This window comes from Enoplosus armatus, chromosome 17 (assembly GCF_043641665.1).
Source record: "Enoplosus armatus isolate fEnoArm2 chromosome 17, fEnoArm2.hap1, whole genome shotgun sequence".
NCBI lineage: Eukaryota > Metazoa > Chordata > Actinopteri > Centrarchiformes > Enoplosidae > Enoplosus > Enoplosus armatus.
The window spans coordinates 20,272,631-20,290,417 of NC_092196.1; the positions used below are offsets into that span (position 1 = coordinate 20,272,631).

Consider the following 17,787-nt stretch of genomic DNA (forward strand, 5'->3'; position numbering starts at 1 on the left):
TCAGCCGAAATCAAAAAGAAGTATCGATTGACGGAAAGTTCAACTCCCAGAATGAAGTATGGATGTGATTTGAAGGCTTGGAACTGAACTAAGGCACTTTGATCAGGAAATCTGAGGAGGCAACAATTGTGACATGGTTGTCTTCGCAGCAGATGAAAGGAGAGTAGAGGTAGTTTTTATTTTTTTTCTGCCTCCATCGTGCGTTTTACAGTAAACAGCCTCTGACAGAGCTTCCATCTCTCTTTGAGATGCATGTTATCCAGGATTCAATCAAACTGGAATTCTGAAAAAACTATCTTTTAATTAGTTCATTGTACTTCGCTGCTTAGTCGAGATTAAATTTCGTAGACACAGACAGCAGCTTTCATGTTCGGAGGTTTCATGGATTCTCTCTGAATGTGCCTTCTTTATTACTCATAAACTTCACAATGGAGTCCAACGTGTGCCAGCCCAAAGTTAGCAAACCTCTCCATCTCCCCAGTTGTTCTATTCGTCATGGCTGATTATACAGCATGGACTGCCAAAGTAGAGTGAGGCCAGGCTTTACCTCTGTCATTACCATAGTGTGGATATACACTACATCAGCTCTCTTTCAAACTTCCAGGCTGGTGGCAGGCAGGAGAGACTTTGCTGCTGGGCACTGCTGTACAGGGCGTCAACCACCTTCATTAATGATGCAGGAGACACTACCTCTTCTCTTGCCAAGACAGACAGAGGGAGAGGAGAAGGGCCCCTGAAATGAACAGCCCCATGGGTTAGCCTCTAACAATGCCCCCCCCCCCCGCCCTCGCGCACGCCCCAACACTCTTCGCCTGCCTGCAGACTCAGTCCAACTCCCCGTCTACCTCTTCCTGTCCGTCTCCCACCGCAGCCAGGTTGAACCTGAGCCGGTCCCAGAGCAGCAGAAGGGGGAGGCAGGTGAGGGGGAAAGGGAAGGAGGTAGAGTGACAGATAGCGGTTAAGGATGCTGACCGGAGCCTCAACCGCACTTTACCGGCCAGAGAGATAAGCGACATCCTGTTGGATTGGCACTCGTGAGGGGAGCTGGTCTTCTTTTCTGCACCGCCATTCATCTCTTCTTCCACACGTCGTAGTTCGGCTGGATCAACTTGTGCATGCGTGGTTATTTTCACCTGATGCAGTTTGTGCAGACAAAAAATTAATCCAGAAAAAAAGTTGCTTTTATTTTTGTGACTGCCCTCTGGCCTTCTTTTATCAAAGGAGCTGAATGTACCAATTTGTTGCTCTGCCATGATTAGATAACAACACGCTGTTATTCTGAGGATGTCATATTTTTATATCTTATGCAACCATATGTAACACCGCCCCCAACAGTAAATACCTGTAAGCTCTCTGGCTGCTGCGACTACCTGAACCTCGCAGCATTCATGTTCCTTCGAAAATAGATATGTGGCCATTTTATTTTTTTTTGTTGCTTTCAGGAAACTGATCCGCAGTCTCCACTGAACATGCAAGTCTTTTAAATTGCTCTAATATTGTGCAATTAAAGGGCTGCGGTTTGGGAAAATGTAAGCAGAGACCAATTTAAAATTTCAGCCACCGTGCGGCTGCTTTGTGTGGATGTAATGGAAGAGGGGCGGCGCGTCCCGCCCCCATCGCCGTAATTATTTGGCTGACAACGATAACCCACTTTAGTCGAGTTTTGTTGCACTCAGCACAAACTCTGCGGTGGTTTGTACGACACACACCGACATGATGGAAAGGTGTACTAACCCGCAGGAGGTGGTGTCTTACCATGCAAACTATCCCTCTTTTTCTTCATTTCTTCCCCACCCACTCCAAACAAAGTGGCATTTCCATTTTAAGATTGCCTCCAAAGCCCCTTTGTGAATAGAATCGAATTATGCTGAAAAGCACCGATTGATTCTTTCTGAGCACAATAGTTTTCATCATTTAAGCCAATCCCAGCAGGTTTCCCTTTTCTTGAAGTACCTATTGAATCCGGTCCAAGAAGTCATTGTGGCCATTTCATTGTTTCAAAATGGGTAAACGGGTGAATGGGTTGCGGGATCAGGAAACACAGCTCCGAGGAGCCGTGTCAGAGGGGCCCGGTGTGAGATGTAGATGGGATGGAGGGGTCAGGAGTTCAGCCGGTACATGCTGGAGGTCTAGGGTATGCATTTCACTGCTTTAAAACACCAATGGTCTTGTCACAGAGTCTACCTAGAACCCAAGGGCCCTTTTTAATGGCGGCAGTGAGGACTGGATTCCAGCTCATTATGAGGGCTAATTTGCCGCGAGGACGGAGCGGCAGAAAGCACAGGTTCAGGCTCAAAGCAAAGCTGCTCGAGAGGCTTTTTCATGCACGGCACATTCTTTGCAGGAGAAAGAAAGAGAGGGGAGGTTATCCTGGAGGTGTTTGATAAATGAGCACCCACCATCAAGCTCTTTGCAGCCACCCACACCCAGGCCACCCTATCCCCACCCACCCCGAGCTTCTGATTACCCTTTGAGGGCACTGTAATGTAGCCTTCATGGTCATAATCTCGGTGCATACACAGCACAGCGAAGCGGGGCAGGAGGCCCCACCCCAACCTCCCCACCCCAACAGTGATGAAAGGCAGAGCAGGTGAGGAGTTCACATATGCGCCCAGGCTTTAATCAACTTTCCTGCAGACATGCAGTAATGTAAAACAGAGGATGAGAGGCCAATCCCGTCTCTGACACTATGACAATCCCCCCCCTCCACTTCCCCCCTCTAGCTGCCTTATCACAGACAGTTGTGAGGATGGGGAGCAAAAGGGGGAACATCGCTTTTCCAACCCCACTCAGCGGCTACTGACATCAGCTGCCAAGGGGGGCAGCAGAAAGCCTCTGGACCAGACTCAGGCTTTGTCACTCTGCGCTTTGACCAGCTACCTGTGCTGATGGACAAAGACAACAGGGGCGCGCTGGTTAGTCCGCAAAGGGTTTGCGAGCTGCTGCTGCAAGTGATGTTCAGCCAGCGATACATGGATGGGATCCACGTGCAATGTCACACCGACACTGGTGTCGTATATCAGTGGGACGCTCCAGGTCTCATCTGGAGGGATGCCAGTCTGATGAGCTGGGAGCTTGACTTTACTTTCCTCCCCTCGTCAGCAGAGGCACTTAGAGACAGAGAAAAGAATCCTACGTGCTCTTTAAGGCTTTGCTTTTAAACCAGATACGAGACGGGGACTTTTTGTTGCATTAAAATGTGTGAAACGTGGATCATTGCGAAATGTCACAGACCCGTCGTGGTCACGTTCCCCCACCTGCTTATGAGCACAGACCTGAATTTCATCCCATTTCTAAAGGCAACTTCCTCTGGCTGCAACCCAGGAAATTAGAGCATTAACTGTAAGAGAAAGCACGGTGAGAGTTTCCGGTGTGTGAGCGGCTCTGCTGTGTGTGTGTGTTTATGTGGGATGTTTTATTAAAGGTGTCTGTCTATTGTGTTTTAAAATTGAGCTTGCTTGACCTCCACCGTAGACCCGGCACTGTTGAAATATTTACATCCGCCAAAATTGTCACTTTGCTCGACGTCCCCCGATCAGTCATCTGGCCCGCGTGACCCTCGATTACTTCCACCCCCTGCCTCCCTGTCAGGCCTACATGATCAGGCCCTGGTGGCTGCTTTTGTCCTTTTCCCCCTGTAATGTAGTATTTCATGCTTTCTTGCCCGATCTGCTCGATCAGCAGTATTCCCTCTGTCCCTCTGCACTTCCCCCTAGTTCACCCCGTCCACTTCCTCTTGCTTCTCACCGAGGTGGACTCAGCTGAAGTTTAGATCATGATGCGCTTATTGACTTTCTTTCGCCTCCCGTCTTTGAAGCTTGTCTTAGAATAATGGGGAATAAAGAGAAATGTCAGAATGACCAGAAAATGATATTATACTTGATTCTCCTGCTCTTATCTAATTAAATTCACTGCCGATATTATCTCAGCGCTTGTCGCTGCGCAGACGGAACATAACAAGTCCTTCAATGTTGACGAATACTTAACTGTCACAAAGTAATTATAAAATGGTGTTATTCCCACAAAAATGAAGGATTAAAGTTTTGCTAAAACAGTGAAGAGTAGAAGTTAATATGTAACATGAGGTTCCTGAATGAGATCAGATATAATCCTTCTGCTCTTTCCTGCCATCGTTGGATAAACAGAGACAATCTCCAAGCTCTCTTTATTTATATCCTTAAGACCGAACCCAAACCTTGACTGTATATTTTTCTTTTGAAGATCCCTTCCACGGATTAAGGTGCTCCTAATTGACTCAATTATCCCGTCCAGTCAAAGTTTGAAAAGTAAAGTGTGGGTTGCGAGGATTTTTCTGGCATTAAGTCGTCATTGAGGGGGCACGCAGACCCAGTGTATTTACTGCCAGAGCCCGCGTTTATCCGACCTGATGCCTCTAATGCGGGTATTAATCTCCACAATGCGTTCTCCCTCCAATATGGGTCGTGTCATCTCTGGTTAGTAGAGTCTCCTGATGAAATTGTCCAAAACTCCACCGATCAATCAGGCTTGCCGAGGGATTGATTTTCTTTCATCTTTCTCGTCTTCTCTTTCTCTTCCTGCCCCTCTCGATTCCGAGGCCTCTGATGTTTCTCAATGTAAGACGAATGTCGCACAGAGGGTAAAAGAATGGCTGTGACCCACACCTGCAAAACATTTCAGTTTCTTTTTTCTTGTTTTCTTTCTCTTCCCCTTCAACTCCTCCTTTTCTCTTCACACTCTGGTAAAGGAAACACCTCTCTCATCCAGATGCTCTCCCAATCTATCTGCATGAGCTCTCGCCGCGTTGAAAAAATACTTCTCCAAACCGCCGCGACGGCCTCTCATTCTTCTTTCTCCGGCTAAAATATGCATTGTAGGAGCAGAGTAGTGAAAAGGCTACAAGGCAGGCACACAGGCAGGTCTGCCCCCAGCCTCCCTCTTCGGCTCGGCGCGGCATAGCCCGGCAGATCAACGCCCCCACCCTCCCCGCCCCCCATTTATATGGGCCTCACGACTTTCCCCATAATGAAATATTCACAGGTCACTGGTTCCCTGAGAAATGATGGGGGTCAGTCAATTGCTTTTCAGCGAGTAATTTTCTCCCCCTTCAGATGGCCCTGCTTGTCGTGTTGACAGTCATTAGCGCAGGAGGAAGGCTGGATCGAAGCGCAAGTGTGACACTTGTCAGACAGTAGCAGTCTTTAGCTCCTCTGCCTCTCTTTTATTTCCCGCCACCTTTCCTTCTATTTTATCTCCCTTTTACGCTCCTTCTTTTTGTGCAGCCTGCTGCTTTTCAGCTTGAAGTCAGCTGGATAAATCATGCAGTGGTTTTTTTTTTTTTTTGCTCATATTTCTTCCAGCCTCTATTTTTCTTCTTCTTCTCTTTTGTTTGTCAAGCTGGTTAATTCCATCCAGAGAATTTCCTCCGTGTTACTATGTAAAAACGAGCTGGCTACCGCTCTTCTAAATGCCCCCTTTTTTTTTTTGTCTAATGATTCCCTTTGAAATGAGGCCATCAAAAGCCAATCAAAAGAGACACTTCAGATTTGGTGATTGGTGATTAGACCTCTGGAAATCCCAGGGAAAGTTTAGCCAAGGCTCTTTTTTCTTTATGACTCGGCCTGACCTTTAAAGATATTACCATTTGACATGATGAATGGTGCACAGAGGAGACAGAGACTTTTCCTATTAACCAGCAACGGTGGAGGGAGATCACACTCTTCCCTTAATCCCCCCACCTCCCTGTCTTTAAAGGGGGAAAGAGAGAAAGAGACTCATGTCAAACGGTGACATAGTGTTAAAAATGATGGGGAGGTGTGGGGGGGGTGGGTTGAGTTGGGGTCTTTGCTGGTAAAGGCACCACAGATGGCTAGCCTGACCCCGAGGAAAACTCCAATTAGCTAACAGTAATGGCTGGGCCCGGAGCCTTGTGTCTGCAGGCAGCCACAGCGCTGACCCTTAGGCCTCACGTTCCCTCTCTCCGCTGCGATGTGATGAGAGCTGCAGAGCGACCACGGCAATCTGTTTCCATTGTGTCAGCTGCCACATAGCAGCACTGCATCCAGAGCCTCAGCGCACGTCCGCGTACTCAGGTTACAACAATATATCCGGCTGATTTTAGCCTTTAAATAATTGTCTTGTCTGATGTGATGCAGGCTTGTTGCATTTGGACCAAAACTTGTGTTCACTTAAATAAATAAGGGCCCGGATCATTAACTCTGCAGAGGAGGGTTTTTGGTCCAATTTGGTGGTTATTCTGGTTGTTAGCCAGCAGGATGAAGTATCTCAAAAACCAGTGAAATGTGGTGACAATTTGGGACACGGGCCAAAAACTCGTTTGACTCGTTTCTGGTGTGAATCCAGGACTTTTTTTTAAATGAGTTCTTAACTTCGCAAAAACAACATTTAAAACATTTTCACTGTTGTCTCATGAAGTGCTACACTTATCTGAATTAAAAGCAAAATGCCAAATGTATCCCATAATTGTTTATCACCATCTGTGTTTTGATCCAGATGCAGTCTTATTGAATTAAGTAAGTGCCCTCATCATTAATGCATACTTGACAAGAGTAGTTTTCTGTGGCTGCAGGTTGCAACTTGCAGTACACAAACAGCATTGCAACATTAGTGTTTGTGGTATTGCCATCTGGTAATGGGGCCTGCGTATCATTGTCTTTTTTTATTTGTCCATTTGACTGTGGGAATATGCTGCTAAAAAGACATAGATGAAAGTTTCCTCTCAGGTGTATATGACACCTTCAGTCCATCTCTTCAAAACATCTCTTAATCCCGTCATTCCAGGATTGTGTTACAGACAGAAACATTTAGCACAGCCATTTATTCCTCGTCCATCATCAGGGCCAGAACATCTGGATTTGGCTGAGAGGTGACAGACAGTCAGTTTGGCCACTTTCACCTCACTTCACTTCGCATTATTACCCTGTTTACATCTTTCCACAAGCCCCCTTTTTGTCTCTTTGACGGCATTATTTCCTTTTGCAACTGGCTCATTTTCTGATTTCCAGCATTCTTAAAAGTCTTAAATCCTTGATTAGGTGCCTGAATAAAAAGAATGCAGCTGCCTCTCTTTCCATAATGTAAATCAATGTTTATAATCCCCTAGTTTCAGGAGCAAATTCTTCACACTCGGTCCTCAACTGTAGTAATTTCCCTCTGAATAAAAACACGACAACTTTATTTATATATTTGTTTGGTTGCTTGTTTATTCATTCAGTACTTCTTCTTCTTTTTTTTTTCCAAATTCAACACGTTTGCTGAGTATGCATCCTCTTTTCCAGGCATCGCCCTGCAGTGCTCTCTCACAGCACGTTAACTCTCAGTGCAGTCTCAGTTTTCTGCTGATGGCCGCCAAGCGGCTCAGTAAGGGGATAAGTGCTTTGCTGAAGGGCACGTGGGTTGGAGATGGTAACTTGGAGGAAAGTTAATTTACCTGCCACTACTTTGCGCTCGCAGCCAGTGTGAGGAATTATGTTCGGCGGAAGAATTGTCTCTAAATTTCAGGTTTCTGCTACAACTGATAACAAATGGATCCCTCTGAGTGGAAACTAGATTTTGAGAATTATACAGTTGATGAAATGTATTTGATTGAGGTGTAATATGAGGCATTTAGAAATTCAAATTGTGTGTACATCATAATGATCTAATTTTTATTCTATATTTCTTGTCTACAAATTTCATGAAAAGACCAAACAATGTGTTAGTTCATGTACTACTTTCTGACTTCCTCGTACATCTTTTTAGAAAAAATACAACAAATATTAAATATATATAAAAAAACATATATAATTCTATAATTTTCTTACAGCTGGTCACTTTAATGTTTAGCAAACGTCACTCAATCAGGAGGAAGTGGGGAACTACTTTCAGCGCCGGATTAATACACATTTGGTGCTGTGAATATTTGTTCGAGCAGCTGGAAACTCCGTTATTACAAACTTTTTACTTAAAAACTAGTGGTGATTAATTCGGAAAGATAGATCTCTGCTTCCGCCTCTCTACTTCTGTATCCATCCTCTCCCCCCCCCCCCCCCCCCCCCCCCCTCCACCGAGGGGGCAGATGTTTGTAAAGAGTAGATATTGCGGTGCAGCAAAGCCGAATGTACCGCCTCGATCAGAGAGCAGAGCTGTTTCAAAGATGGTTTGATCTTGTTTAGATTTTGATAAACATGACCAGAATGGGAGCAGTCTTTCACATTACGGGATATCAATGTGTGTGTGTGTGCTGATTATTTTACATGTAAACATGGGGCCTGCTGTGTATCACTATTACAGCTTGTGTCAACATGTAAACATTGCACCGCATCAATCTTGCACTCTGCGCAAGTGGACAGAGCTATTATGTTAAAAGCCCATTTGCCCGACATATTCTTACCAAAGATGGCTTCTCGCAGTGGGAGGAGCCTCATCCAGCGAATATCGATAGGCTCATTGATTGATTGATGGTCCCCGGTGATTTATCGATTCATCTCAGTTCCAAATGAGCTACGAGTGCTTTCCTGCCCAGAGGAAAACAACCACACTCTCACACAGGCCCTGTAATGAGAATTCACCGACTTATTTTGAGCCGCACGGCACCAAGTACATTCCCCCTTCGAATTTGATCTTTTTTTTTTGGGGGGGGGGGGGGGGGGATGCGTTATTTGAAATTGAAAATGAAAATTGTTGCATGGTGTTGTGCTGTGAGATTTAGAGAAAGATTCACTCAGGCAAAGCACTTTACCCCATCACTGTACAAAGTCAATCTCCTCCTCCTGAGGTTTTAAGAAGAGTTTCGGGGCGTCCTTAGGTAGTTAAAAGTGCATCGACTGTGGATGGGCTAGTGGGATGTGTAGATTAATGCAGTGGAAAGCCATCCCTCAAAGTGCTTAGAATAATTAGAGTCAGGCTTCCAACAGAATGGGCATGTCACTGGAGGAAATTGTATTTTTATTTACTGTGTCGGGTCTCCCTTGGCCTCCCTCTCGCTCTGTCTCTGCCTCTCTCCATTTGTACGCCGGCGGAGCTCGGTATTCAGGAGCCGGGTGTTTCTCAAAGTGTCTTAAAGGTGCTGTCAGCGCACCGTGATGCATCTCTTGGATTTGTATCTCTGCGTGTTTCCACGTGTGGGCGCACACCATTTGTATTCCGCGCGGGCATTTGTATTCAGGAGTGGATCCGAGTTCTGTTGGTGTGCATATCCACCTACGTATCAGGGCTCGCAACTATGTATGTAAATCTGCTGCATTAGCATGCGTTTGAACTTGTAGACGTGCATATGTGTGAGGGCGTGTGTTTGTCCGTAGTCTAATACACTACAGTTCAGAGGGACTATAGATATGGGACTATAACCTGTAAGAAGATTTACATTTCCAGTTTTCTTCTGTTGATCGGTGTCAAAAAAATCCACTTAAAACTACTTCGATTCGATGTTGAAAGACAATAAAACGTGGAAACCTTGAGTGCTTAGGGGATAATCATTCTCATGAGACAGTACAAAATGGTGAACACACTATATAGTAAATAGTGAACAATGCTTCAGTAGTAGAAATCCACAAAATATTTGTTTTGCTGATAATACTAGTGTGTTTTATTTTGTAGTATTGCCACTTTTACTTTCATAAAGGACCTGAATCCCTCCTCCAGCACTGTGTGTGTGTGTGTGTGTGTGTGTGTGTGTGTGTGTGTGTGTGTGTGTAGCTGCATGTTGGCTTGTGCACTAAAGTGTAAAGGCATTTCCCATCTCAGTGCAGTGGACGCTGGTGGACAGCGAGGCGGGCCATTGATAAATTGATCACAGTGAAATTGTGGAGTAGTGAGACATGCTCTAAATCCCTCCCCCATCGCCACACATCCCACGCACACACACACACACACACACAGGCTCTGGCATCAATTATTGTGGATTGCGTGGTTGACAGAGTGTAAACCAGGTGCCAGCCCTCAATCCAATTAAAGAGATTTAATTGGAGAAAATAAATGGAGTGTGTCCACAAAGTGCTGGCTTATCCACATTTAGTAGATTTTTTTTTACCTTTTTGAAAAGTAAGGTTTTGTTTATGAAAGACCGATTGAATCTAATAAAGCCTCGAGGTTCTCTTTTCCCAGACTGCCTTGCTCCACAGGTCAGTAATGCAAACAATCCAATTTCTCCCGTCTGAGAGCTGCACTGGCATGTAGAAATGGGATTATTATCTCAAATGGGCCCAGCAGGTGTTTCTGTGATACAGTGTGATTTTTGGAGGGTGATGGTGTTTCGCGCCGTCCAGGCTTAAACTCCCAGAGATGCTTTTAAAAAGGAACATCCAACAAATAAGTTGGCAGAATCTGCCACTGCGGTCCATTAGCATTATTACCACAGATCAGGCGTCATCGGGGGCCGTTTCCTGAGCGGGTCGCGGGGGCTCGTCTGCAGTTGTCTGTGCGAGTCGACAGCCGTCACAGTTTGAGGAGTTCGCGGAGCTAAAGAGAGGCGTCTGAAGCGGTCAGGTAGCGCTCACGGTGGTCCCGACTTTTCTACACCCGGCTCTTTTCTATCCAAATTTGTCCCCGGGGATAAGAGAGTGTGGCTCATCCCCGTCGCCACCCCCCCCCCCCCACCCCCCTTCACTCCTCACAAGGGACAGACATGCATAATTCAGGATTGTTATCTGTCTGCTGCTAACCCCCTTCTTCCCCCATACACACACACATGCACACAGATCTGCAATGAAACAGTCTGACTGCACATCAATGATTCACCAGACAGCCCCCCCCCCCACCCTCCACCCCCCTCCTCTCCGTTCAGGGAATCATATGGAGCCGACAGGGACTCCACAGGCATGCAACTTCCTATAATTGGAATGAAAAAAGGGGCGAGTGGGAGAAATGCTGTATCAGGGATCTGGCGAGAGCGGCATAGGTGTTCAAACAGCCATTCAGCAGTGTCAACCAGCAGATGGGCGGCGGGGTGCGTACGCTGGCCCCCTCGTTAGCCACCAGGAGAGGAAGCGAGAGGCGACGTAGTGCCAAGGGTTTTTAAGAGGGAGAAACACTTCAGAGTTTGGATTCATCTCTGTGAAGAAGACAGATTTTAACTGTCTGAAATGCAGCAGCACTGAGACTGGAGACGGTTGCCTCCCTAAAAAAAGAAAAGAAAAAAAAAATCCCTCCCAGCTTCCTGCTGCGAGCATCTCTGTTTCCCCAAGTTGCCCCTTCCTCTTCATCCTCTTCATCCTCTGAGTTCTCTTTCTCTCTTTCTCACCACGCTCACCTTTTTCTTTCTTAAACATCACAGGAACAAATCAGCAGACAAGCGATTGTACAAGTTTTCTCAAGCTTTCAAGAATTACCACCATTTCATCATGGATAATCACAGTTAATAACCCTTCTCATTAAGGAGACGAGAATCACGGGTCATTAATATTGTTAATATCTTCTCCCTCTCCTTCTCTTCTATCTCTCTTATTCCCCCTCTCTGCATGCCAGAGGGAGTGGAAACAAAAGGATGACTAAAAAAGAGCTTAGCGCGACAGTGATTAACCGATACGGGTAGATGGACTGTGATGAATCAAAGTTATCTCTCAAATCTTAATAACTGGAATTAGCCCCTGATTAGATGAGCTTTGGCTACAGCAGGGAGTAGTCGGCATTTTCACTTCAAAGAATCCCGCCCATGTAAACCTGTCCCTCCTTCCACTGCAGAGCAAAGACAGAAAAAAGATTCAGCGAGGCAAATAGGCCAGTGGAATAAATTACAAAGGGAGTCATAAGAGAGCAGAGAGAATGATGGAAAGCAGAGATAACATACACAACAACGTTACACCTGTTCTCCTCCCAGAATTTGGTCGTTGTGGTGCCCTCTTTTCCATTTATCTCTCTTTCTCGAACATGCTCGGGGTCCAGTGGGAGGCGTCAGAGTCTCTCTGACAGGGTCATAATGAGATTGGCACTCTCCTTCATTTGCATATGTTTGCCATTGTCACAGCGGTCAAGGAATGTCATGTCGAGAATCCTGCATGCTTAAGTAATGGCATTTTGTCCCCACGAGGAACTCTGGCCCCTGTATCATAATCCCAGCATGGGGGGGAAAAAAAGAGCGAATTAACATGACAATCAGCTGATTGTAAAACAAATGTTGGCATTTTTATCCCCTGCAGAATTTCAAAAGGCTCATCTATATTCGGGAGAGCAGTACGCTGGCATGACGATCATGTGGCATTGATTTTCAGGTTTATATGAGCAGAATGACAGAACATGCCACCGTCATTTTATTCGGGTCTATATCTTAGTGATCAATAGCAATCTCGAAGAAGTCGTTCGGTTTGGGAGGATTTTTAATAGCATATGTGTCAGTATCACTTTGTTCTGACAACTTTAGGAGAGCAAAAAGTGGATGCAGAAGTTCTTTAGTGTGTTTCTGATGGGGTCAAAGCGGCACGGTGTCTGTTCTCGCTAATAAATGAGTCTAAACACCAAACCGGATGCATCCCACAAGTTAATCCGAAATTTGACACCCAGTCTGGAGTAATTAGTCCCAGATGTAAATATCTGTTATGCAACAAAAGAGGCAACAGCACTGAAACAGACAATTATCTCCTCTTATGGCGTTGGCAAAATGCTACGAGGCCAACCATGTGTAACTGATGGCTTTTTCACAGGGCCTCGAGGCTTATTTGAATGTGTTTTCGTCTATTTATTTTTTTTATCTGCATTTTTACCATGCACAGGCTGAACCCAGACAGAGCTATGGCTGAGACAGACAGGTTCATTACATGTCACAGGAGTTCAAAGTGATCCTCTGTCTACTCTGTTTATTAAGTGGCGCTCCGGCGTCTCTGAGGTATAGTAACACTCGCAGTCGCATCGCTAAGAGCAGTCCCATCTCGGTGCGAGGCTCCGTGTGCAGCGCCTCCGCTGCAGCGTAATGAAGAAATCAGCAAGGGATTGAGGGAAATGAACTCCCTTTCTAATACCTCCATCCAAGGCCGTGGAGCAAATAAGTGCTCCCAATAACGAGGAAAAATCACGTTAGAGGGGATGAAACATATGTGACACGTGAAAACGATTAAGCCTCTTGGAAAAGAGCGTCAGAAACATGCACGAAATCTAAATTGACTCGGACGCGGAGCGAAGACACCGAGTGTTTATTTTCATGAATTGATTTTTCCACAAATGAGGTGGAAAAATGGAAAGACGGGAGTTTGCTGGGGAGGAAATGTGAGACAAAACAATAACCCTCTCCCCTGCCTATTTGAAATCATAAACCTACTGTAGTGGTGAGGAAGACCGGGGTGTTGTTGAGGTGGGGGTGTGATGTGAATCTGCATTAAATTGGGCTGCTTCTCCACATCTCCCCTCTGTCTCTCTCTCTCTCTCTCCCAACATCGGGCTGTAATTGGTTGACTGGGGGGAGGGGAATAGCCGTTGCACCAGATATGTGCCTCATCATGAGAAACTCAGCTGAAGGTGTTTTGTTTTTCTTGTTGTTGTTTACTTCTTCTGAGTTTCTCTTCTCTGGCTCACCTTGGATTCACTGTGTGGCATGTGGTTGTAATTAACACATGCTGCAGCCTCTGGTGAGTGTTAACAGAGAGACTTGGAGTAAGATCATGTGGCTCGCCTAATTAAAATGGACCCGGCTAGACAGCCTTTATTTATGCGCCTTCAAGACAAAATGAATGCCAGTTGCCTGTGGAAATCATCTCAGGCCGTCTTTTCGCCTGCCTGCCCGGCTGTCTGTGTGCGGGGCTACAATTAACCGAGCATCAGCAGCAGAGCTGGGGACAACAAGAGGCTTTCATGCAGCTGCCTGAAAACCACTCAGTGTTTCGTTTGTGTTGCATCAACTGATTGCCGTACGTTGGCCTCCGCTGAGCTGCATTACACTTTTCACTATAAACTCTGCGACGGCCCGGCGGGATTTGTCACAAGTTTGCCCCCCGTCACTGTCAGGCGGTCATTAAAACCAAATGAGCATTGTCGTAGAAAGGGACGCTCGGCGCACGATGCTTCGGATGAGGCTCCGAAAAGATTCACTTAGAAAATGTTATGTCATCTGTAATCCGACAAAGCAAGTTGCTTGTGTACATTTTCCATGAAGGGATGAGACAGCGATGCTTTATGTTAAGTCAACATTTAACTATTCATGCTGTTTGGATTATGCAGAAACACTGCAGAGCCGTTCATAAATCTATTTGAATTGCTTAGTGTATAGAAGCTGGGGGAACATTTCTTGCTCGAGACTATTAGTGTCATACAGTAGGAACCACGTAAAGCAGGAAGGCCCTTGCTGAGAAATGATCCATTCTGCGTGTGACGGAGCCGAAGCCATAAAGCTGCCCACTCCATCACGGCCGAGATCGCAGAGATTGATCAGCCCGCTCCCATTTGAGTGATTTCCCTCCGGATTCAATGCAACGCAATTAGTCGCATGCTGTATTTTGCCTTTGCGCTGCTCTTTGACCCTCCATCGCACGTATGAGTCAGTGCGGCACTCTGCCGATATGAGTTCCTCCTAACAGCTCCTGTATTTGCACAGCACCATCTCCTCTTGGCCTCTCAACGCCGTCCCTCCCGGCGCTGCTAAAGAGGATCACGGATCGCTGGCGAGAAGCCAAGCCGCTCTACCTGCTGAGATGCAATATAGCCTTGACCATCTACGCTGGGGTTAGCCCCGCTGAAAGTCTCCGTCTCTCTCTGAATACTGTATGCTGGGAGTTTCTCTCGGACCGACAGCCTCAGCAGTGGGCATCGCCGCGAGGCCTTCCTGACCTCTTTGGCTCCCGATGCTGTCTGTAAAAACAAAAACTCCGCTCCAAAAGTGATCTCCTTAAGTAAGGGTTTCCAATCCAATTTTACACAAGGAGAGTGCTTAAGATTAGAGATAGTGTTTTTTATTGTGCTCTTCAGTAATAGGAGTAGAAAGGGGTGAAAGGAGAGATGGAGGGAAGGAGGGAAAGAGGAATGGAAAGGATGGGAGATCGATAAAGGCCGCTCTCTCTGGTTGCCTTTATTCTTCGTCGTCGTGTCCGTGGAGACGAGGTTTAGGCGGCTCATGGCAGCAGGCCATGTAAGGGGGGCAGTAAAGTGCCGCAAAGGGACCTGCTCTTTCCCCATAAACAGGCCTGCAGGTAGAGAAACACTCGCCGGGATCCCAGTATAACGGCAACTTCGCAGCCGTAATGAACAGCAATCTCTTTCAGTGGAATGAGATGTGCCGTGTACCTGAGCGGCTCGTCACGGAGGGCTTTTCATCAGGCACCGTGGATTATCTTGACGACGGCGAGGCAGCCCGAGCAAAAAGGGCGCGTGGTCGCACTGGGACGAGCACAACTCCCCTGATTTGCATGGGCCTTTTTTCTTCTCCCAGTTCATTTCCAGTTGAATAACTCGTTTGTCACATACATCAGAGGAAGGCGAAGATCATACGAGAGCCAGTGTTACTTTGTGTTTCACTAATGAGGCCTGTACTCTCCGCCTCCTTGCTTTTGCCTTTCTGCCCTTTGAAACAGCAACGACATGGTGCTATAACACTCTAGTAGATTTCTTTCTCCAAAACCGAGCTCCAGGCTGTTATCCTGTTTGTGTGTCGCTCGGCTCTGTCTCAGTCCTTTGCACTTGTTTAAGGCTCAAATAGCAACAGACCCGACACAGATCCGCCGGCCTGCGTGCCCTGTGAGCGTAACCATTCAGATTCTGACCCGTTTAGTAGAAGTTGTCATGACGAAGGCAGAACAGAACAGTGACCAGTACTGCGGGTGAGGAAAGTAAACTACATCATAGATTTCCCCAAACTAAGGGTCTGTCAGTTGAACAGCCGAGGCTCTCACAGCATGCTCATAGAAACAGCAGACCGAAACCCCCAAACGCTGTTCTTAAGGTTCACGTTCATGATCCACAGAAGACGAGCTACACGGCACAACTGCTGCTGGTTCACGTCACGGTCCGAGTCAACATCTGTTTACATGCACACTCGTGTCTGATCACGTTTGGGATTTGACATTTACATGGAACACAAAGCCACCTGGTTATTCAGCTCTGTGTCAACAGTTGAGGGCAAACCCACTGCTGCATTTACCACTTGGCTTCAATATCTGATCACTAGTAATGGAAAACAGGAGCAACAAAACGATTTATTCTGACTTTTACCTTCATTTCAGCATGTAGATCATCACCTTGTGCTTTGTTGATCAACACACCCGTGCACCATGTTGCTGGGAGCATGTTGCTACAGGTACCAGTGAGAAGACAACATCCAGTTTAAGTCCACTTTAAGAAATAAAACATAACTGCGCAGCTGTTTATAATACTAATGTACAACTGCAACAATAATTCTATATTGTGAAGAATACAGAAAGATCGTTCACATCACAAAGTAATCCACCAGCTCAGTACATTCGGCGATTTGATTGGCCAAAGCAGTGAGCTTCAGGATGACATTGCAGTGTGTCGCTGCAAAGGTCGAGCCAGTTAAACCTGCGAGCCCTCGTGCAGGGGTCTCATTGGATACGTAACAAGGAGTCCTTGATGGCCTAAGGTGCCACGGCGTCCCGGGTTGAATCAGAGTAACCCAGTGAACATAATGAGGTTTGTTTTCCCGATCACACGCTGTGTGTTAGCGGGCGTGTAAACACACTCCGTAACTTCTCAGCAAATCCTTAAAAACACCGATCAGGAGCGTGGGCAGCCCTCCTGACAGTGGCTAAACTAAAAGACATAACTGGAGCTTTGATCTCCTTAATGACATGAACGGGGTTTGATGTACGAACAGTCAGACACAGCACCTTCGTGCTTCCAGGCTGCTGAGCTTTCTGTCTCCGCTGGACTGTCGAGCGCCGACGTGTCGATGGTTTGCACAGGCTGGTTAAAAGGAGGTCACAGGATCTGGTAGTACATTCAGCTGTCATACCAGGAGGTGCATCTTTTTTTAGGTAACCAACCCTGTTCTCCTTTAAAATGGGCGCTTAGAAGTTGAAAATTGCCAACATCAAGAGCTTCCTTGAATTAGGATGCCCCGCAATGCAAGTGTGTTATATAATGCCATGACTGGAGGGAGAGGAAAAGTAGAGCACAGGGGTAGAGATTAAAAAAGTTTCTGCATAAAAAGAGAGGGGGGGGAAGAAGAGATGAGCATGAAAGGGAAAGGGGGGCGGAGGGATTGAGGGAGAGACAGAGGAGATAGAAATACAGTATAATGAAAAAGAGAGGGGGGATTAGGTCGGGCAGGAGTGAGGGTCCACTCCTACAGCAGGAGCAGCCTTGAGGCCCCGCAGGCTGCGGGAAGCTGGTCAATCCTTCTCCTCTCTCAAGGCTTCCCTCTTTTTTCATTTAGATAATGGAGCATTTCCTTAATTGGCAGAGCACAGTTTAGGCCGAGGTTTGTTTGCCAACACGTCAGAGTAGAATTATTTCCACTACATTTACAGCATAGCGTGGCTCGGCTCTCTCATTAAAACCACTGCCTCCTCCTGCCCGGATAGAGCTTTCCGTGGAAATCTGCAGAAAGAGGCCAAACACCACAGCAGCAAAAAAAAAGAAGAATAAAACACATTTATCTCCTATCTCACCATCCCCAGCCAGCTTGTAAAGGAAGAGACAGAAACTTCTCTATCTGTTTACTGTTATTGTTTTTCTCCAATCATAAACCCTTACTTCTGGCTGCTATTGTGTGCTTTTTCCTCCTTCTCGCTTATCGAAAGAGTTATGCATTGAGCTCGCATGATCTGTATCTTTAAATTTGATTGAGGGTATTTGCAGGGGGTGTTATTGGATTTCGGTGTTATTGTCTCATCTTTTCCCTCTGTGTTTTTAATGTTGGGATGGATATCCGCT

At 46.3% G+C, this 17,787-nt stretch overlaps 1 protein-coding gene across 1 annotated transcript in view; it reads left to right on the forward strand.

Annotated features, from left to right (window-relative positions):
- The window catches only part of LOC139300678 (RNA binding protein fox-1 homolog 3-like), a 70,878-nt gene that overhangs the window by 23,030 nt on the left and 30,061 nt on the right, over positions 1-17,787 (forward strand). The gene's annotated exons all lie outside the window — the stretch shown is intronic.